Source organism: Hylaeus anthracinus, unplaced genomic scaffold (assembly GCF_026225885.1).
Source record: "Hylaeus anthracinus isolate JK02 unplaced genomic scaffold, UHH_iyHylAnth1.0_haploid 0, whole genome shotgun sequence".
Classification (NCBI taxonomy): domain Eukaryota; kingdom Metazoa; phylum Arthropoda; class Insecta; order Hymenoptera; family Colletidae; genus Hylaeus; species Hylaeus anthracinus.
This window is the reverse complement of record NW_026533254.1, coordinates 13070034-13093100: the sequence shown is the minus strand read 5'-3', so window position 1 is coordinate 13093100 and position 23067 is coordinate 13070034. Positions and strand designations below refer to the sequence as shown.

Here is a 23067-nt window from a genome sequence, read left to right as displayed (position 1 = left end):
ACGAAGCTACGCCGTCGGCGATCGGTCGGGAAAAAAGCGAATTCCTATAAACGACGCGTGCACGCACGCTGCATGAGAATTACGCTGTCCGTTGTGGCGCAAGAGATGCCACGGAGTCGACTTTGCAAGTCAATGCTCCCGAGAATGTCGTAAAAAACGGACGCCTGGTGAACGGACATCCAGGCTGCGATAGACAGGGGAATGAAAAAATAACCGTAAAACTGTCGACGGGCAAGCTACTAAACCTGTCCGCCGAGGATCGATCGCGTTACTTTTTTTGGAGACGAATCGGAAATTGGATTGCAACTACATTCAGCAGAAAAGTTAAGAGACTTGCAACTAGTTCCAAGTTTAATCTCTTCATTTCCTCGCTAAGCAGATGCTCTGCAACTTCTGCCCGTTATTCGGCACATTCGCATTCCTCGAAAGATGCGTGCATGTATGAAGATCGAAGGATGACAACGTTAAATTATCAATTAACACTCGCAGTATCGCAGGTGTTAATCGCAGCTCCGTATCGACACACTTTTCTCATAATGGGAGGAACAGAGAGGGATTCGGAGCCGAATCGGGCCGAGTCGACTCGAACGCCGAGCGAGAGGGATCGTGGGTGGAGGTGGTAGGAACTGCAGAAGGGGTAGCCTCTGCAGCGGCGGGTGGCCGAGGGTGGCGATGACGTCACGCAAGATGCAGCAGGGTGCAGCGATGCAAGGGGATGAAGCGAACTGGGCGGAACTGGGCCAGTGGGTCTTCGGCAGCCATCTGCGATTCGCCGAGTTACTCCTCGCGCTCTTCCGTGTTCGCGATATTCCCGCAGAAAATCGTCACCTCGCGGATTCACCTGGTCGAGCGAAATAGCTGTGCGCGAAACGTTTTCTGTTTTCAACGAAAACGTTCGACGATTTCGACGAGTGTCGCGAGTTCGCAGAAATCCATCGAAAGAATGCATGACTAATATTCGTTATGTAAACTGTGATCTCGACGTTTGGCAACTGCTGCGCAGCGAGTCTTTACCGACCGTTTGCACAGCCTCGTCGTCACGTTTTGTTATGTTTCAACCACTTTTTTTTTCCTTGTCGTTCCTAAGAATTGCTCATTCTCCTCCTGCTTTCCTCCCACTATCGTGACTCGGTTCAGAGCGAGACGTCTCGAAAGTTTGATCCAGCCCCAAGCCTAACTTTCTGTAGGAAAACCTCTTCTGTTTTCTATTCTACTTCTATTTTACTTCCCACCAGGTATCTTACGTTTGTTCCATAGCACTACAAGTTTACCCCTTTTAGTACAATGAAACAATCTAAATTTAATTCCAAACAAATTAGAAAGAAAAAGTTACCGCACGAAGGGGTTAACTCCATCGTCCATAATTCCAAGTGATTCTCTCGCGTGTGGAATCTTGCTGGATAATGCGGTCCCAGAATCCTGGAGAACAGCGTCCCGACGTCGACTTCGACGCAACCAAGATAAGTGCCACGACTTCGAGAAGCCTTGTCCATCCCCACATTTCACGGAAACATTCGGTTCTGAACGCTGAGAATCGTAGTGGCTCGAGTCACTAAAAATTTCAAAAGGAAAAAAAAAAAGGAGCTACTCCTTGATTTCACAACAACCCATACGATCACAGGAGAGCAGCGTAAAATCGCGGTGCAGCCCAATTTTTAACCTGTTTCTTCGATTTACACCGCGATGATTCTCGAGCCCTCAATTTACACTCGAGACGCCGCTGCGCTTTTCGGCGGTTGCCCGTTAAAATTGGCTGCAACCAAGATAATTAACACGGTCGGGACTACCGAGTGAATGTTAATCAGAAGCCGGACGAAAAGAGGCTCCTCTTTTGTTCCTCCCGTGCCGCGACGTCGCGTCGGGGAGCCAGGGACCCTATCTTCCTCGACGAGGAAGCCGAGTAGACGGTATCTAAACGCCTGAGAAAGGAAATTTCAGCTCCGTCGCGGCTGCTCGTTAATTTTTTTCTTAATGCCCCTGGAAACGGCTTTCAGCGTTCCGTGTTTTACGCAGCCACTCATCCAGCCCCGAGACTTCATTGTTTTCGCGACTTCCCGCTCGACTCATTCATCGCCTTCGTCACGATTTGGCACGAATTGATTGCCAGGGAGTTGCCAGGAATCAGTCCTCGAGTACCCGGTGCTTAACGTCGGTTATTAGAGGAGTGAGTGGACAACTTTTCGTCATACTTATCGTATTTGTCGACCGGTATTAGGCTGTCCCAAAAGTTTCTCTCGTTTTATTGATACGTAATAAATACAAAATATTTTGTTTCATGTTACATTACTAAATTGTGAATTTTGCCCTATTACTGTTATTACGTAATCTTCTAAGAGATTATGTCTATTTATACATATAAACTCTGTCACAGAAAATAACCGAGTGCAAGTCGCGAAAGAAATTTCTGGGACGACATGGTAATTTCGTCCAAGTGTTAGACGCGTATATTCGATCGATCTCGGTGACCTTTCTTCCACCGTCACGGGCTATTAGTGACACACGGCTCTGTCCAAGGAATTGCTCAAATTCCGCGTAAACACTCGGATGTTTCGGAAGGGAACGAAATGAGACGCCACGCGCGTTACGCAAACTTCTTCTGCGCCGCATTTAGTCACGAATGCCGTGAATCACACGATCGGCCATGTTTTCACGCTAAAAGAAAAAGGAAAGCAACGAGAGAAAAGAAAACAGCGGGTTCCACATCGAGGATGGACATCGTTAGCGGTCTCGCTTTCGGCGATGAACACGCCTATTCCAGATTTAGAGTCATTTCTGACTCACGAACGCCACACTTCTACCGCGGCTCCTTTATTTTTCACGGTTTTCGAGGTATCGCGAGGTATCGCGATGATTCCTCGCAGGAACGCTCTCCACTCGGTAACCGACACCTTGTCGTTAATTTAATTTAATGCATCCAACACGATCGAGCATCGCGAAAGATTACCGCGTTTACCGCGCAGCAAACGCGGCACGAGCAATTACACTCGGTCTCGTAACCATCCTTCAATCGAAGACCGCATATTAAACTCGCCTGGTCGAAGCCATTACTCTCCGTTGGAACGAGTTTGCTCTGGTCGCCATTAACGTTGCATGCCTTCTCGGACCGACCTTGAGCGATGTTCCGAGTCACGTTTTAACTCCGCTCTCGCGACGCGAACCGTCGTTTTGCACGACGATCGAAACGGAGGGTCGTCGACGCCCTTTTAGTCGCAGGGACGCCGTTTGTTCCATTAACGGAGGCCAAACGAAATTTGCGCAAACCGTTTCGTGGCAAGCTACCGACAGTGATTCACCCCACAGGTGCGAGAAGCACCTTCTGGCCAGGGTTTCACTGGGTCGTCGAAAAGGTCTTTCGTTCAAACTTAATTTGGCGATGATACTTCTACGCGTCGAAGGTAGAGAGCTTGTTAATTCAACAATTCAAAGAAAACAAAATAATATTGGATTGTCCAGAAAGTTCGTGCCAATTTTTAAGAAACATTCAAAGACACGTTTGAATTTTTGTATATATTTATTGAATTATATACGTACCATTTCGTTCCACAACTTTTCCATCTTTTAAGGGGATGTCCACACGTTATTTGTTTTCAACCATTCCGATGTATTGAGACCGGTACCGCCTACTAAAAATCGGCACGGACTTTCCAGACAACCCAATACTTTTGAATGCTTTATTCAAATTTTCTGTACGTGATTTTTGTTTGGGTCTTGCACGAGGTTCCATCACCATGCCAATGACGACGTTCGAGTCAACGTTTCTGACCACCGCTGCCATACATTGTCAAAATCGCGAAACATTTCGATTTCGAATAAGGACCCGAACAGGGCTGTTTAATTCTATTTGTATTGAAATGGGTTTCGTTTAAATGTACAATAACAGTCGATTGGTTTACAATCCTTCAAATACAAATTGGATCTAACGTATGCAATTGGACGCCGGACGTCTCACTCCCGAACGAAGGTGACCCAAGATTGCAACGTACGTAGTTGGAGGCACTGCGGAGACGAGACGCAGTACATGAACGTTTCAATATCGAGAACTGCGCGGGCGGCACGAAGGGCATCCTCGTGTATCGAGCGTGCTTTATAATCGCCCTTCTGGTGTATGGGTGCGGTCACGGGAGGGAGGACAAAGCGAAGGTCAAACTCGTACTACGTCTCAACGATGCAGTCGACTGCAGCGCGGGCAAACAGTGGTGAACGGAGGAGGAGGAGGACCAAGCCCAGGGAGGACGAAAAAGGTCGACAAGAGGAAAAGAGAGGTACCGAGAGAACCCGGGGTATTGTCGAAACGAGCTACAACGGAGAGGGAACGGGCCAACGGCGTGGAAGGGGTTCGAATAAAAGAGGGGAGGATGTAAAAAGGAACGTAGCGCTCCAGCGAGTTGTTGTTGCGTCGCAGTAGCGTAACTTCAAAGCCAATGCCTCCCAGGAAATGAAAATGGCCGTCCCCCTCGACACATATTTTCTCATTTTTATCATCGTGTACCGATACCTTCATCCCTCGAGTTCGGAATATGAATATCCGTGCGATTAAAATTTTATATTTCACCCAAACTGCAACTGCACCTCTCAATGTAGACCGTATCACTCGTCCCGCGAATGGCCACGACAAATTCACCAGCCGGAAGGAAAACAGCCGAGATGTTTCGGAAACATAAATATCGGGGACAAATTTCGTGGGGTGAACGTCGATCGAAATTATCGAACACGAAGCAGGGGTCGGTTTTACGGGCGATACGTGTCGATCGAATTAGGTACTAAAACGTTACGAGACGTTTTCGGGTGTCGGAGGCGGATAGAGGACCTCGAAACGTTCGCGAAGGTCGATAGCTGCGACGCAAGGGCTTCCTAATCGCGGCTGACAGAATCTCGAACCCGGTTCGTGGAATGACGTCACGTCCGGGCGCGACACACGCGGCTGATAACAACCAGCGCGGAAGAAATTATTGTGTTTGCGCGGCGTATCGACGGATCAGGCTTCGTTCCACGAGGGGAAAAGGAAAATCGTTCGGTCGTAGATCATGGCTGACGATTGTGTCCTCTTTCCGAATCGATAACACCTCTGGAGAGGAAGCGGAGACGTGGCTTATCGCCGCTTCGATTATGCTTCGGTGAACAATCTCCATTCAGAACTGTTCGACGCGACTCGAGATCGTCGAGGAAAATTTGGAATATCTGTGTCGACGACTTCGATTCGTCGCATGCCCTTCGATGCCGGGTTGTGAATCATCGCGCGGTTAAGATATACCATCGCGAGATTCCGGTAATAACGCGTCTGGTTAGCGTCTCTTAATTTGCAGTAACGGGCACGGAGCGTGGTGGGATCCGATGAAAGGATTTGGGGCGACGGACGGACCTGGAATCCGTCGCGTATATGGCACGCAGAGCATATGGCACGAGGAACGCTTCTCACGAAACCGGACGACTTTTTTCGATTATCGTCTGCTGAGAGACTTTTCTTGCCGCTACGGGGAACGTCTATCTTTGCGTGTTCTCACATGGCCGACAAAGTACACGTGAACACGTCGTCGTGGACCATTTTTGCAGACATTTTTATTTAGAACGAAGAAAAACAGATTCTCCTGAATTTTCTCCTTAAACTCCAAACCACCGAAATAATGAGCGAAAGGTTCCCCAATTTTGTGAGCCCGCATTACGATGCCTCGATTTCACCGGAATCCTTGACATAGAGCGCAAAAAGGTGATCGATTCGGCGTGTAACGATCCTCCCAGCGATTTATTCCATCGTCGACGCTGCCCGTAAACGACGTAGAAGAAAAAAGCGAGATCGTTCGATATACTCGAAACGGCGTTTTCGAGATCCCCTCCGTCTCTTCGGCGACACGTTCGCCGATTCGTTCGCGCAACACACGATCCCGCTTTCGCGGCGCGGTTACGCAACGCCCCCGTAAAAGGAAATGTCGAGATGCGATCAGGCTGCTAAGATTCGCCGAATTTGGGATGTATGAATGGGGATCGTGTCCTTTCCTACGAGACCGTTCTATTCGATGACCCACTCTGGCCACGATCGTTCGTCGCGTCGCCGATTCGGAGCGCCAGGAGTTTTCGTCGACTTTCTCCCGCCGATTAGCCGTCTTTGTTCTCTCATACGACGGTCATTTCAAATTATTACGTCGGAAACATTTTAATCGAACCGATTCGGTGCACGATACTTACGAAAAATACACCATCGAGACTTCGGGGGCCCGAGAGAGATTTTTCAGTCGAAAGGATCCAGCAGGTCCAACGCTCGCGAGATAAACGATGGTATAATGCATCACCGCTGAAATGGTTGTTCCTCGTCTACATCGGACGTTCCAGTGACGAATAAGGCGCTCGAAGGAGTCGTTATTCATTAGAGAGCGGATAAGGAAGGTCTGAAACCACGAGTAGCTCGTTTTGGTCGTCGAGCAACCGAGCCTGAACACATTACCTAACGGTAAAGGCGGGTCAAACGTTCTAGATTTCTTTCCTCGTTGTTGTTGTTGTTTAGCAGGGCAACGTGTCGTATGTACACGACGTTGCCGTCGCTGGGATCGAGTTTGAGCGATGAGACTAGATCTTGGCTTCGATTCAACGTCAACGACTGGTTTTCATGGCGCTTGAACTGGATTCTGTGCTCTACGATCGCTAACGACGAATAATGCCACGGGATCGATCGATATCTGGAGAACTGAAGCCTCGTTGATCAATTAAAACCGACTGGTTGCTATAATTACCGAGGCCCCGTTGAAAATTAGCGTTCGGCATGATTCACCGATGCCAACAACCGTATCCCTTCGAGCGTACGCCTTTAGTTAATTAGTACCCTTAATTTAAGTTAATTGGCCAGCGAGAATGACTCTTAATTCTTCGGGACGCCGTTGGCCAGACTCTTGAAATTATTGATGCGGATACAGCGATGCTCGAGTTTCCAATTACGATTCGAGTAACCAGCGCGACGAATCTTTATGGCTCCAGCAGGACATCGAAGATAATTACGTAGTTTTGTATTCTAGAGATTACACATTTCGAAGAGGGAAATTCGACGGATAAGTTGTTAAAACGATGTCCTCGGGAATCAAAGATCAAGGATACGTTAAGGTCCTGGATCGATGAATAAGAAATAAGAACCTTTACCTTCGAGTTGATTCGTTTTCGAATAATATTTTCCTATGACAGGGATGGCAAGCATGCCTTATCGGGCGCGGGCGCATCTGTCGCGTCCTTTGGCACATTAAAACACAAGGGACTGAACCGAAGGGCCTGGTAGGTGGCCTGACCGTTATTTACATTCCACGTACGATGACGTCAATGCTTGAGAAAAGGGACCAACGAGAAAGGGCCCCGGTAGTATTTCATGCCAACTCCCAAGGACTCCGAGATGAGTCCTTTTCTCCGAAGGGGCCCTCTAAAGCACTTTTCAAGGACAAGGTGCGCGGTTCGCTGCACGTCGCAGTCGCTAATGCGATTAGCGCGCCTTTATCGCCGCGTACGCGATCCTCGCTGTGCGAAGAGAAACGTTTGGCAGTCGCGGGAAGAAACGTACTCGCCTGGACAAAGAAAACACGGCCTACAAAACGTCGTCCTTCCCTTGCTCCGGATATTTTCATCCGACTGTCGGCAGATGTGCCCGTGGAAACTGCCTCGAAGACGAAGAAGGCGTTCGAAAGTCGTTAGCGGGCTCCTCGCGATCGTAAACCGTGCAACTTCTCGGAAGACGCTTGTGCCAGCCGGGGACATTCGTTCCCTAAGTTTAGCTGGATAACAGCGAGGTTTAGGTAACCCTGTTACGCGTTCTGGTGAGAACAGACATTCTTTCTTGGTTACTTACACGCCCCTGACTCGATCCTCGAATTGCCCCGTTCACGTGTCGGTTCTTATTTAGATCGCAACGATTGTCTCAAAAAAGAATGCACAACGCAACGGAGAACTCGAAGAAATACTATCCACGCTTCGGAATAAAAATGCCTGTGTTCGCTCGGGAAAGGCTTCCTAACGCATTCGTCGGTCGACGGATAATTGATCGAGGCCGTGACAATAATTGTTGCTTATCGCGCGTGATTTACGAGAGGCTAATATATCCCGTCTAACCGTCGAGATTAGCTCCGTGCCGGTATACGAAGATGAAATGCTGAGAAAAACGATAAACCGGCTGGCCGCGAACCGACGCGTCTGAATTCTTCGTTCCAATTCTCTTATGCGGTGACTCGCGATTACGTGGAAAACGGTCTGATTAATCTGACCGTGGGGACGAGCAAAAAGTGACGTCGAATTATGTCTGCGCTCCGTGGAAGACGGGAAAAAGGAGTCTGCGCTCCTCGACGACGATCAAGATTATTACGTTCATAGAGATACATTCATCGGCTGCAATTGACGCTCGATGTAATCGTACGAGGAGCAGAATCGATTCGAAACGAAAGGAGGATCTCTCTAAAAGCCTTAATTGTTCGTGTCTCCTCGAGAATCCGGCCTTCTCGACCGACTTACTTCTGCTAGAAAGAAGTGACAGAAAAAAAAAAAGAGAACAAACACTCGCATCGACTGATTAATTAAAGAAGCAAATTGAAAGGTGTCGCAAGTCCCGAGTCGGACGCCAATAAGAGACGACTAATCAGTGGCTTTGAGCTCGGAGCTCGGACAGATGACGCCTCGCAAAGGGATTACGTCGCTTGTGATATTTTTCCCCGCGTTGGTCCCTCTGTTCGCTAGAAACCCGCGCGTCCGATTTCGCAAGCCCCCTTCTCCGATAACTCGTGTAATCAAGCCCGAGCTGAATGAAAGCCTCTGTGTACCCAGTCACGACACAGTGTTTATAAATGTCAGCTTTAAGCGATGCGTGTCAGTGCGTCGTGCGTGTCGCTGCTTGAATACGTTCCAATGTGTGCAGGCGAGTGTATGCATTGCGCGATAGCCAGAGCGTGTGCCCAGGACCGCCCTGCGTCGCCCAGGTTTTCGGGGATGTCTTTTGTTGGAACAACAAAAACCAGCACCCTCGAATCGAAATTGTTTCGTTAAATCGGCAACACGCGTTTCGTTGCCCGACACACGCAACCTTCGAGACCTTCGTCCTGCTTAGTACAACCGCACGGCGTCGAATAACGACCAACCATTCCAGGCACACGAATGCTCTAATTTGCATAATAGGTATCCCCCGTATCGCTGGACAAACAATCGAGATCGTATTGCCGTTGGCAAACAAATCGTACCGTGCACGATTCGGCTAATTTTGAACCGCTGTTTGGAGTCTTGACAAATTTCAACTAAATTCCTTTACACCGTAAATATCGGGATATTATAATGGAAGACACCAGAGGATGCCCCATTCCTGCAATTTACTTCTATCCGTTACAGTCTCGTTGTAAAGAAACTTCTATCTCTTCTCCGGACGTAAAACGTCGATAACTTTCGAAGAAAAGTTTACAGCTCGAGGCGAAAAGAAAAATGTTAGACGGGAGTGCACACACTGGCCAGGCTCTGGAAGATTAAACAAATTGATTAGAGTGTCGTAAATGACGCACGAGTTCGTTGCTTCGCTGCAAGTGTACTCAGCCGCTTCGCCACTCTATCTCGATAAAAGTAGAAGCTGCAGGTAGACGTTACACCTTGGCGCTAATGAACAGCAGAATGTCTGCTACTTACCGGGTCGATGGTCTAAGAATACACAGCTGCATATTGTTGCCAATTTCTGCCTCTCAGCTTGCCACAAAGTTATTCCTACTGTGTTCTACAAGTGGTCGCGCGGCGCGAGCTCGTTATCTGGGTCCCATGATCGACGATGACTCAACCACTAATGAGTTATCGAACCAAGAGAAACCGTACCTTTTTGCACCTTTTGCTTCGTATCTCGATCGTATCCATTTTAATATAATATCAATTTTCGTCGCGGTTAATTTGATATTTGTGCAACCTGTATGGACTGCACGCTGTATTAGGTTGTCCCAAAAGTTTCTTTCGCCTTATTAATAAGTAATACAATACATGGACAATGCAATACAATATTTTATATTTTATGTTACATTACTAAATTGTGCACGATTCATTTTGCTCCATTACTGCTACGACATGAATATCTATGAAATTAGATTGTCTATTTATAGAAACACGACCACATAAAATAATTCAGTGTAACTCGCGAAAGGAACTTTCGGAACAACCTAATATTAGATCGAGTTACATTTGCCAGGTATTCGAACGATATGTGCTCCGATTGTCCAGGCAACTTGGGCGAGTCTCTATCCTGGCCTTTACACGGGTCGTAAACGCCCGTTATAAATTTCCTGAAACACAGGGCAACGACAAGGAAATCGCGCCCTCCCCGCGACAAAAGAACCAAGATGTCCGCGCGCGTGTGCTGTTCCAGCTGCGCTCGTTAATCGCGCGGCGATTTTTCAATCGCGCCGCATAACCCGTCAGCGAGACCTCGGTTCCCGCGCGGATAACGAAAACACGGGCTTTTACGAGCTCGTAAAAATCGCACGAGGCGGTGGGGGAAACGCGCTCGAGGACCCCTGTAGGGGAACTTTGTCCCTGATCGCGCGGGCGCACGCGCAGAACGGTTCACGCGGAAACCGAGCTCGCTGGACCATTGACGCGCCGGCCACCAGGTTTGTTTTGGATTTTAAAACTAGGCCGATGGGTCGTTGCCCTCTTGACAAATCCTCCGTCCTCGTCTCCTTCGCTCTCTCTTTTCTTAGGTTGGGTTACCGCGAACCTAGGCTGACTACGGACTTGCGGTGTGTGACCCGTGTTAGCATCGGAGCTGGGGACTTCTCGTAGAACTGTTTGGCCTGGATAAGTATTTGTCTAACCAATTAGTCTAGTAGGGTTCCGATGCATGAATTTTGATACTGTTGGTACTTTTTTGAACAGAGGTATAGACAAAATTACATTCTATACTCTTCGAATACTGAAATATTGAAATATTTGAAGTTTGTTCGTAGCACTCGAGTGTCTAACAATATTCGAATATTTGTAATTCAAGTCCTATTAGAAACAGGCGACCATTTCAAAAAGTAAAGACAGTGAAAAGGCCAGCCACCCTCGCGAATCCTCTGCGCCCGTCAACGTCGATCATGCGCTTTTATAGCGGTATTTATGGTCGAATACGTAGCCCGAAGCTGGGTAGTTAGCTTATCTATATTTCTCCTTTTGTTTTCAATTCCGGCCGTGATTCCCGTAGCGGCCGTAATAACTCCGGATATCGTCGAAGCAGCCGGTAGCCATAAACTGAGAATAGCGCTATAACTTCGTAAGTTATGACGTCACTGTTTTCATCCGAAGCGCGAAGAAGCGAAACGTAAAGTAACGCGTCAGGGGCCGTTCGCGAACTTCTGAATATTAAAGAGGCGAAGGTAGGAAGCCGTAATATCGCTCTTGTTACCGAGATCATTGCTTATCGCGACGAAATACTTTCTTCGAATACATCTACGACATCTCTAGACCTATGAGAACTCGCGTACAGCCGTCATCGAGGATTGCACGGGTCGATGAAAATTGGTATGGTGCCCCATCGATTGCGTTGAGGTTACGGAAAAATCCCAAAAATTGCTGGGTTCCTCGAGAGCCATATTCCCGATTCCCACGACGCCGCAGAACGTATTCACGTTCCGAAATACCAGCCGGCCTGGAATTGTCTCTAGGCTCCTAAGAATTTCCTTTTCACTAATTCATAGACGGAAGAAAGCCATAGCGTGACGTCCTCGAATTTCAGCCGGGCCCAGGATATAAGGTTTCGTTCAATCGATGCCTTCCAAATGGGGAATTATGCCTTCCTATAGCGTCCCTGTCATTCGCCGGCTTCGAATATTAGGGTTATTGCTCAGCCAGTTCCGCGCCTAGTTTGCCCCGACTCTCTAACCAATTCTACCCAATTATCCCTGTAGTGGTTCACGGAAATCAAATGGTTCCCCGAACTAGGTAGACCGTTTTGCCGTGGTAACTCAAAATACGTGCATCGAGTAAACGGTACGTCTGGTAATATAACCCTCTGTCGGTTACCTTGGTTTTATTGCTTTCGCCAACCACCTGGGTCGATGTTGCTCGAACACGTTTCTTTTCCAAACTTCCAAAAATTTGAAAATTTTACTATCGAATTACTTTCGAAGTCGTGGTATTTCAATCTGAAATATGTTATTTCAAAAATGAAATTCGTAAAATAAAATAGCATATTTTACATTGAAATACCATGACTTTGAAAGCTATTCGAGAGACAAATTTTCAAATTTTTTGAAGTGTACGGGGAAAAAACGTGCTCGACCCAGCGCTTGCTGTGCTAAAAAAACTTTGTAAAGCGATGGTTTCCGCACGCCTAACGGCTCGTTAGCGAAGACCTACGTTCCCACCTCCAAAAAAGAATCATTTCTCAAGCATGAAATGACCCTCATATGTTCGTCGGAAGGGTCGGCCAGGAAATTGATCGAAAGGGTTAGAGGTACATGAATTTTTCCTCGGGTGTATTTCCCCTGACTGGCAAAAAGAATCGATTCCCCCGGCGGGCAGCATCGATTAGTTCCAACCCGTCCCCGGGTCTGGTTCGCGAGCGTAATGCTCATTATTGGCCGAAAGCTCGGTTACGTACTTCACCGTCGCGGCTGGTCATTAACGTAACGACCGTTACGTACGCGTACTCGCCGACATACGGCCTACCTGTCTGCCTCACCTTTCAATCTGTTCCCGCCGTCCCTGGTCGATACGGAGTGTCTGCCTTCCGCGAGTGCTCGGTATATACCGTCTATGGTACTCTATAGACTTCGAAGCTCATTTGCCAGCAGAATTCCTTCCCTTGCGAGACGCTAACCTCGGAACGAACACACGGACCGGGGCCAGGGATGCCTTTTCACGTTGCAATATCCGGAGTTACCGCGGAATTGGCAATACGCGATGTTGCCACGATTGGGCTAACGGATCTAGAAACGAGTCGCGAACGATTCGTCGAATAAACGCTATCGAATTTATCGAAATCACAGAATTTGAGAAACGAGCTTAAATTTGCTTTAGGGCGCAGATTTAACACGTTGGCTGCCAAGCTAAAACTCATTAAAATTGAACATCAGATAATTTAATATCTGTCGTAGTATTTAATTTTTTAACGTTGTCAAATTCAAGAATCCTGTCCAGATTTATTTTCATTATTGTCTCACCTATTGAAATGAATATTTTTAGTTCCTTAACGGAAAGTCCTGTCACCTATTTCTGGGTGACGTGGCGACCAACGTGTTAAATGTTCTTAATTCGTAACACGTCTAATCTTTTAAAATTATGTTCTGCGTTTTAATCAGGATCGAGAGCGCGTACACTACCGAAGTGGTCGAAACATTGAAATCGCGCTCGCTTTGCTAATTTTATGATTTCGATTTGTCATAATAACAAGCAATGTCTGCCACGAACATTCAAATTAATGCCACGTTATACAACACGTACACGGGATGGAGCCTGTTCCTTCCTTATTAATACAAGAGCAAGTAAAACCGGTACAGTCGTGTAGAACGTAATTTATTCAGCTCTCGTTCTTGGAACCCTCTTCAAGTACGAAATTAATTCAATATAGGATAAAGAAACGATTACGATCCGAGAGCCAGTAACGCGAACTCGTTCGGAGAACGTTAATCGCGCCGCGGTGGTTTTCTAATTTATATAGTTGCGTTAATTCATGAAAGTGCCAAACGTAACGAAGCCCAAGGAACTTGTTCATCACTCAAATATGTTCAAACAGGTCTGGAGTCGCAACTGTTACTTTACACTCGCTTCTATTTCATGAAGCATTCCCTGAATCCAGTTCTATATTTCTCTATAAATGATTCTAACACGGTTTACTTCAATCGATTTCGATGAGAGTTCTTGCATCTACGCTTTCGAAACAAGACTTAATGTACTCGAATCGTTCTCGTCACATAGGACATCGTACTCTACGCGTTAACTTTAAACCACGTACAACCGCGATGCCATGGTTTCAACGTCGCAAGGAAACGATCGCAGAAGTCTGTCGACTTCGTAGAATGCTTAAAGTGTTGACTGCTACTCTCCGCAGACTACATTTCCTGATAAACTCGTCACGCATCCTCGATGAGATTTGCGGATGGCGTGTACTTGGCACGTTTGGAATTAATGTATCGATCAGCGGTATCCGAGCCGTGCGCTTCGTCCGACCATTAATAAGCTTTCTGAGCGTTGCTAGCAAGCTCGTAAGCCGATAAGAAATAGCTCTATAAGCGTAGCACGTTCTCCGTTGGTATCGATTTCGCTCCTTCTTCGGGGGAGTCGTAAGTTTGAATTTTAGTTGTTGTTGGCGTTGCAAGTATAAATTTGATCGGACCGTCTATCTTTACATAGGGAGCAAATAGAGATGACATTTTTATGGAGGATACTTCGCAAGATCAGCCGGATATTTACTGTCGGAAATTGAAGACCGGAAATAGAAAACTAAGACCGAAAGCTGCTGGATAAAAGAACCATGGGAGGAGCTGTTTTAGCTACAGGGGCATCGAACGTCTCCTCCCATCCAAGAAATTCACTCCAGCAGCGTTTCCCAAACTCTTTTCTTCCAACCAAGGAAAACACCGGAATGTCTTTCAACGATGGAAAATAAATTCGAGCCCCGTTCGTGTCCTGGCGCGTAAATATATTCGGATGAAAAGTCTTCTACGGTTGAAAAGAGTTTAGGCAAGAAGAGTTTAGGCTGCGGAATAGAAAAATTCACCGTGCCCTAAATAACCGTTTACGATAATAAAGACACCCCGATAGCTGCGAACGTTGAGCGGGATTTAAAAGGGTTGGAGGGGGAAGGAGGTGAAATGCGCGAAACGGTGTTAAAGCAAGCGTTGTAAATTCGAGCGTTCACGGGCGAACGGACAGGTATACACGCGCGGATAATCGCGATTCGCACGGTATCGAAATTATCGACGTATAGGAACGCCGGCTCGCGTAGGCAGGCCTCGACGTATCGATTCTCGAACGAGACTCTCGCGGCAATACAATGTCCCGGTGCTAACGGCCTACGGTCGGTCATTGTTCCGCAATTATGGTCCTATCTAATCGGCGCTAGTAGCTAGAAACGGTCGTCGGGCGATTCCCGATATCTAATCGCGAAAGTTCGCGCGATACGTGGGAGAGAAAGCGATTGCGACCATTCGGCCATGGATCCGCCATGAAAGTAAGCTTCAATTTCGGACTCGCAAGTACCCTTTAGTCGATTGACTTTTTCATTTTAATTACCATTTAAAAACGTGATACAACTTTGATTTGTGTCTCGGAAGATCTTGTGTAAAGTTTTATGAAAGTAGGATAGCTACGCGTCACGACGACCGAGTTCACCGTGCCACCGTCTTCGAAGAATCGCGTCGTTCACCTTCTTGGACGACTCTATCAATAATAAACGTCGTAAATCGTCGTTGGCCCCGGCTTGTGACCTCACGGTGTGATCTTAGAAAGCACTTTGATGGGCGGCGTTATCGTCGATCGACCGACACTTGGCTCTCTCGTGCCACGGTGCTCGTGCTCGTGGTTTAGTCGGTTATCGGTCGAATTGTATATACGACCGTATCGTAAATCATTGCGATAGATAAGATCCCAGATCACGTTTTCGGATTTCGCGGAGATCGAGCGAGCAGCTAGCTGGCTCGGATCGATGGCTTCGAGCCACGCCAGCGGTCGTAATTGCAACCCTTTGATTAAGTTTTATCGCGGCGACCGCGGTAGATGACTCTGCGTTTGTCTGTGTTATCGGAGTGTACCGTAGGATCTTGAATCGATCGAGGACCTAATCGTTCGGCAAAGTAGGCCTAGCACATTCTAGAAAACGGTTATCGACACGTAAGTCACCTCGCGAAGAGACAGGTTTAATTTCGAAGATTAGATACAACGAAATCTACTCCAAATCTGTTTGTCTAGGTTTTTCTTACAGGAAGAATGTTCTTTCCCATTCTTCCCATTCTTCTGGATCGTAGAACGTGTCCCCTACCTCGGAAACCGCTAGCTCGGCCTGGAGAAGAAGACGCGACTGAATATTTTAATTATCCTCGCGCACGGTGTCTGGATACGAGAGTAATTAAATTTACGCCGCGCCAAGGTGCACGGACGTTAGCATAAATCCGTTCGCTCGGCAATTAAGGCGGCCGTTTTCTTCGGACCGACAAAACAAATGTGCGCGCCGTGAATCACCCGTTGCGTAATTAGCGCGTATACGCCGCGGTTATGGTTGCCCGCGCGCGTGCTCGGGGACGGATTCGACAAACGACGAAATGATGCGCGACTCGGGAGTCTGGAGAAGATCGACGGACATGAGCGGTATTCGAAGCTGAATAAACAATTCCTGAACGAACTGCGGTGGTGTAGAGTTACTCGAGACTATCGCTGTGGATCGGTTGAAAATCGCGCAGCTCTACCACTAGAGGCTTACGTCATTAAGTCAATCGAGGCAAGAACACACGTAGTATATTTATTTTAAGAGTGCAGATCGCACCGAGTTGCAAGCCCGTTCCGAGAACACGACATACTAAACTGTGTCATAAATCATCCTCGAGCTACCGGTCGATCGGATCGAAAGCCTAATAATACCAATCTCTACAGTTTTCTTAAATATATGACTGCTTGTTATCAGAAGCTTCTTTGCCAAGCCAAGAATAAATATTTCTTTACCGGTTGAAACGTTACTTTCCGATCTCTTCGTGACGTCGGATAAATTTGAGAAACCCTGGCATAGGCGAGCACGCGAACCGGTCCAAGTAAATCGTCCCGTTCGAATTGTATTCGTTCGAGGAGATTTAATCCCTGAAAAGGCGGGTTCGCGGTCAGATATCCCGAGCTCGCTGGTCTGAATAGAGGGGACACGTGAGCTTGCAGATGCGCACAAAAGGCTCCAGATTGGAGGACAGACCAGTTTCCGAATAAACGTGCGCGGACGCGAGGGTTACAGAAGCGGGCGACCGTAGCTTTGTCGAGCAGTCGCGCGCGCGGATCTCCGCTTATATTTCCAAGCCGCGAGCGTAACCCAGTTTCGATCTTGGCGAACGTTCCGGAGCTATCGAACCGGCACGCAGCTTTGTTGCAAACTACGATCGCCTCTGTGTATTTCCACAACCCGCCCGAGGCAAACTTTGAAATCTAACAGCCCGTTAAACTCGCGCTCGCGAACCTATGATGCCAGCCGCCAATGGATCTCGAACTTGTCGATTGCCAGCCTGCAGGTGCATCGCCAGGAACTAGAAAATATTTTCGTCAGAGGAAGAAGAATCTAACGTCTATTAACCATCCACGTAATTTTTATATTTCTCTTCTCGCAAGCCTTCGCGATCCTCTCGTGATTTTTATTTGTACGACGATGGTACCGCGCGAAAGCTATCTGAGAGATAACGAGGACATCGGATGCCCCGGGAGATAAGTAATACTTTCGTTGGCACGGTCATCGGATTCTTATCGAACGCAACTTTAATGCCCATCCGACGGCCGAGATTCCTTTTTTATCCGCGATAGTTTTTCGTTTATCGAAGGACAATCCTTGTTACCGAGAGTATCGATATCGTCGGCGTCGTTTACCGTAACGTTCCCACGTACATAAGTATGCGGAGAGATAAACGGTAACCGATGCGGACGCGCAGTCTCGCCGACGACGGTAACGGGCGTACAAACGGGACGTTTGTTTCGAAAGTCGATGGACGTTACCCGAAAAGATAAGGCACGAAGAGATTGCGAATAATACAACGATCTAGGCGCAAATGCCTCTCATAGATATACAACGGCGGACCAACTATCGAGCGGCGGTGTTATCGTTCCGCTGATAGCTGGCGCTAGACGCGAGTTACGTAACGCTTAGGGTCAACGTATCCACTGCCTTTATGCAATTGCATGTCGGTACGCTATGAATAGCTTTGCCTAGCGACGGAAATAAGCCGAGTCCATCCGTGAACAAATTATACCAACACCGTCGCCTGGCTGCGTTGCGCCAACGAGCATTTTAAATATCGATAATTTATCGATGCTAAGCGCGGGAAAAAATAAGTACTTCGATTTGTTACTTTAATCCTCGACTTTCACGAAGCCAATCGCCCCTCGAATAATTGCAAGGTGAACCTTCCGTCCCATTATCGACGCGTTTCAGAGTAACTATTCGTTACGTTAATCTGCATTTTTCTGGTATTTCGTGCAGCCCCGATCATTAACCAGAACAGTTCGTTCACCGAGGGCCATTAATTAAAGTTCTTTCCGCTACGCGCTCGACCGGTACGTCAATTTCCGTTCATTGCACCGGGCTTGTTTAAGGTTTCACGACTACTCGCGAGATCGGATGTCGCGAAACAGCCACGCGAACGTTGAATAACCCCTGCTCGTCTCCTTTAAACTTCCTGATTTAATACCGTGGTATCAAATGCGTATTCAAATTTTTTTAATTATTAATAGCAACTCCAAACAAATATTTTTTCTTTCTATGTTTTTTTTTTTTTTTTTTTTTTTTGTTCGAACGAAGTTGCATAACGTCAGCTTTTACCAGGCAACTGTAAATGCAAATTAACAAATGTCGAACGCGTCGTAAAAGGGTTTACAGAGTTCCGCGACCAATCGTAAACACTGCCGCGAGGTCATTGCGCAGCCAAACGATTATCCAAACAGTTAATCGCACTTAGGTGGTCAACGAGATTACCAGGTGTTCCCCGCAAAGGTGCTGCGCGGACACGGCGAAAATTGCATCTTCGTAGTCGGAGCGAAATTTCCATGGATAACCACGAGGAACGTTTGTACGTGCCGTCTACCTGGAAGTCAAATAATTGTGTGCACACAGAGCAACGCGAATTAGGGAGACGAAAGTAATTACCGCGTTACCTTTGATATCTGGTGGCTCGACGCGTCTCGATTCTCCGCGCGTTCGCTCACGCAGGGCGTGGTTCGTCATGTGTGGAGCATAAACAACGCGTGATTATACGACTTTTCGCGGTTTCCTGAAGATGGTTAAAGCGGTTCAGAGGTAAGGTAGGCTTGCCTTGAACAGGAATTGGTAGACGGTTAAATATAAAATGAGATATTAAGCTACTCTACTACACATCGACCCGTAATTATCGTCTGCCTATCGAATGTAGAAATTAGCCTTTTCCGTCGAGTGGCATAAATGGCCTCCAGCCAATGGCGTAAAAACAATCCGACTCCCCGCGGAGGTTTGCTGCGTAAGCATCGCGAATCCCGGCTATTTCACGGATCCTAAAGGGGCGCATTCGGTTCGATCGGGCGTCGTGAGTGTGTAACAAGTCCGAGAAACGCGAGGGACGTGGCGGGCGAGCGGGAAACGTCGGAAAGGGTGCTCTCGCCCGGGTACGAACCTGCTCGTCCACGATCGACGCCCTGTAATTTTCGATCCTGACGAGATAGCGACGCGAGCGGAGACGACGCCGTACCAACAACGCTCTCGCCGCTTCTACGAACAACGACTGCGCGGTGGCGTTGAATTTTACGTGGCTAGAAACTTTATGAGCGCATAGAGTCCTCGGCTGCAGAGGGCGAGAACGAAGAGTGCAGCGGGCATGCGCAGCCTGAAACCGAAAGTGCACGCCCATCCGGGCACTGCCGCCCCTGAACCTAGACCTACACCTCCGCTTTTCAGCACCCCACGGTCAACCCGGTGCCCCCAACCTTCAAAACCCCCCATCCACCGAACCCGCACCCTCCACCCACCTTCGACGCCGACGCCGCTGCTGCTCGCGCACCAAACTGCATCAGGGACTTTGAATCTCTGCTTACGCCAGCACACCCTCGCGAACGTGCCGACGTTCGCGTATCCAACGGAGAACGAGCTCGAATCTTTTTTTATTGTACGGACTAAACTGATCTTTGCAATCTGGGCGAACAGCCGCGGCGAGATCATTCGCAGATGGCGCATAGGGTGAATCGGTAAATGGATAGACGATGTCGGAAATTTCTGAAAACGATACTCTTGCCAGAATGCTTTGGAGCTATATGTTGAAGTAAACTGTTCAAGTAGCCCGCCTTTCACACACGAAAACAATAGTACGAGTGCGAAAGAGGTACGCGCTAAATTTAGCAGATGGAGCGTGTGTACGTAATTTTTTTTTTTTTGCTTGATAACATGTGCTCTTACGCCTGTCTCTTAATTCCTTCGAGAGACCTTTGAGAGTGAGCACGTGTAAATCATACAATTGTTATTTTACCATTGTAGCACTATTATTTTTGTTGTATCGCCGCGATTAGTGTGTGTGCGTGTGTGTGTGTGTATGTGTGTGCATTATTGGCCATTTTATAATAGACAAATTGACGTTGGGCCTGTATATTAATAATACTATTAATTGAGTATTTAACTGAAATACCTCAACACTATACACCAGGTTTTACCACATCAAACTGTGTCGTTGAATAAATAATTCGACGTGAACCTACTTAGTCACGGAACAGAAGGTCGACGAACACGACGCCACGGTCCCCGACCCATGTTTCGAACGGAAGAAATTTTTCTTCCGCTCAATTGTCTCTGTCGCTTACGGGACCTCCGGTTTTCGCCCGCCCTGGCTCCTTCGAATTTTTTAATCGCCCCAGCGGATCTCTTCACGCGCGAACCAAACTGTATGGGCCGTGTCCCTTTCGGTGACATCTGGTTCTCCCCCGTGCACGAACCCCCCAAGCCTGTGCGAGTCGTATACCAGCTCAAAGCCCTATTCACGGTCACCGTCCTAGAAACCCGAACCGATCAAAACAACTTTTTCATGCGGGGCCCTCTCGAGGACGCCGGATTATCCTTTTTCGAATGCCTCGACGTCCTGTTACCCCAGGGTGACGGTTCTTCTCCCTCGCTCTCGCGCAAGCCTCGATTTAACGTAGCCACCGACTGACCTAGATTCCCCGTTGCGTTTATGGGCTCTTAGCGCCGATACAATATTTACACGATTCGATATAAACAGGCCAGGTATTCATCATCGAGACGAATCGAATTCGTCGCCGATCGTCGCACAGACACTCGAGAACGTACCGTGAATCTCTACCCTGCGAGGTCCCAGGGCCTTTTATTTATTACCGTGTCCGGGTGTTCGTCACGTGAGAATCGTAAAATCTCGGCTCGGGCTCTTTCCCCGTCGCTGGGTGAATGTTTAAACGCAAACCAAGGAGAGAACAACGCTCTGTATGCTATTCGCCTTGGTCTAATCTACCACGTACCATTTTAGAGAATTTGTTCATCGTTAGAGGAATTACAGGAAAATTCTTTAACTAGGGAACTATTCTAAAGATGGGACTCTACGTTGAAGAATAGACAAAGAAGGTCAGTTTTTACGGTCCATGTCAGCGATCTTGTCGAAATTGTAATATGATGTCTATCGCTTAAAATTAGACGGTGCTTAAGTCATCGTTTGGTTATAATTGACACGTGGACTACATCGTATCCAGATTTTAAGAAATTCTTGTAGCTATAAATTCAAACTTTTATTCGAGTTCTGTGAACGTTTGTTTACGAATTCCCTCGAAGATTCCAACTAGTTTTTCTAAAGCTGTTCGGAGAAATCCGTTGAACGCCGATTTGTTATTTGTCTAGAGAACTGTCGAAGCAGAGTATCTCGTACAACGAAAACAATATTCCAAGGATGGTTTTTTGTTTCACCTAAGAGCCTCGACACGAAACGAAGCATGCCACGGGTAAACATTTCCGTAATGCTGGAGCCATGGTGGGTTTGACGTTATTTTGATCAACACGGGTTATTTATGGCTCGCGTCTTTAGAGAATTGGGAGTCTCACGTTTCGTAACAGCTTTACGATCGCCGATAAAATTATGCAACGTAATCTAATACGTATCTCGTTTCGTCGATGTCCCAGGAGCCGGCTTCGCCGCGTGGTTTTCGCTCGCACGAGCACACGCGAGCCGACAGCAGGGCAAAATCGACTCTTTGTTATGCGTTCCCGATAGCGGTGCTCTCCTGTGTCCTCCGATGCCCGTGGGAATCGTTCGAAAATTGCGCCAAATTAATCCTAAGTCGATTTTATCGACGTCGATCGTGATCACGTTTCATTAATATTTGATATAGCGGTACTGGGAACCATTGTTTGCGCAAGAATCTTCCGCTGACACATCTGCGTGGGCGTCGACAATCGCTGGCAATATATATGTCAGTGTAAACACGTGTATCGCACGATAAAAAATTCGCGCACGTTGGCTCTTCTCCCGCAACAAGCACGATTTTTCCAGGACACAGGACGATAAGAGAATGGACGGAAGTTGCGGTAACCGGCTGACGGCCATCTATCTAAGTCTGCATTATTTAAAACTTTGCCTTTACGTTAAAGTACATCAGAATGAGCGTTGCACGACATATAGCAAGTCGTGTCATTGTCGCGTTGTATCTATCTATTTTTAACGTTCTAATAAGAATCTAAAACTACGGTGGAAACGGAAAAGTAAATCTCGTCTACGACTGCTCTAGAAATTCTAATAATATATAATAACTTCCGTCCCTGAATCATCATAATTCTCAACTGCAAGCGTTCGAATACTTTCGCCAACCACACCGTGTTCGTTTCGCACAGTTTATTTTAGTCCCGGCAATTCTTTTTATTTCTCGCACCACCGGATGTAATCTCTGCCATTAATGACCTTCGCCGCAGATAAGCCAGAACCGTTCGATAAGGGATAGCGCCACGGTTACCCGTTAATATACATATATACGTATCTCTGAACGTTGTTTGTGCAATTCGCTTGTCAAAAGTTTCGATAAACCGTCCTATGGGGGGAAAGAGAACGCAGCGAAACGAGAACAGAACCGATACGCATACGTAGACCGCCGATTTATTTATCAATAAACGCTCTCGCGATATTTTCGGATCGCGTGGTGCGAGGTAAACATAATCCCGTTTTCGCGAGCGTGAACGAGCTTGCTTCGTTACGAGGCCCCTAAACGTAATAGCGTAACCATAACCTAACACTTCTCGTAATTGCAGATAAACGACGTGTGCGATACGACAAATATTGCTTCGCAAGTTTTTCAGTCTCTGAATTCAAAAATACCAGTTTATCCCAAATACAGGGTGTCCCAAAAATGTTGTAACACCTTGAAGGAGGTGATTCGGGAGGTGATTTGAAACAACTTTTTCCTTAGCGAAAATGT

The 23067-nt window shown here is 47.3% G+C and overlaps 1 protein-coding gene across 1 annotated transcript in view; it reads left to right on the top strand.

The window, feature by feature from the left end:
- The first annotated feature begins 16623 nt into the window (after positions 1-16623).
- The window catches only part of LOC128891218 (headcase protein), a 167784-nt gene continuing 161340 nt past the window's right edge, over positions 16624-23067 (top strand). The window contains exon 1 of the mRNA XM_054150568.1: positions 16624-17234. The gene's annotated coding sequence lies outside the window, so the exon portion shown is untranslated. The remainder of the gene's footprint in view (positions 17235-23067) is intronic.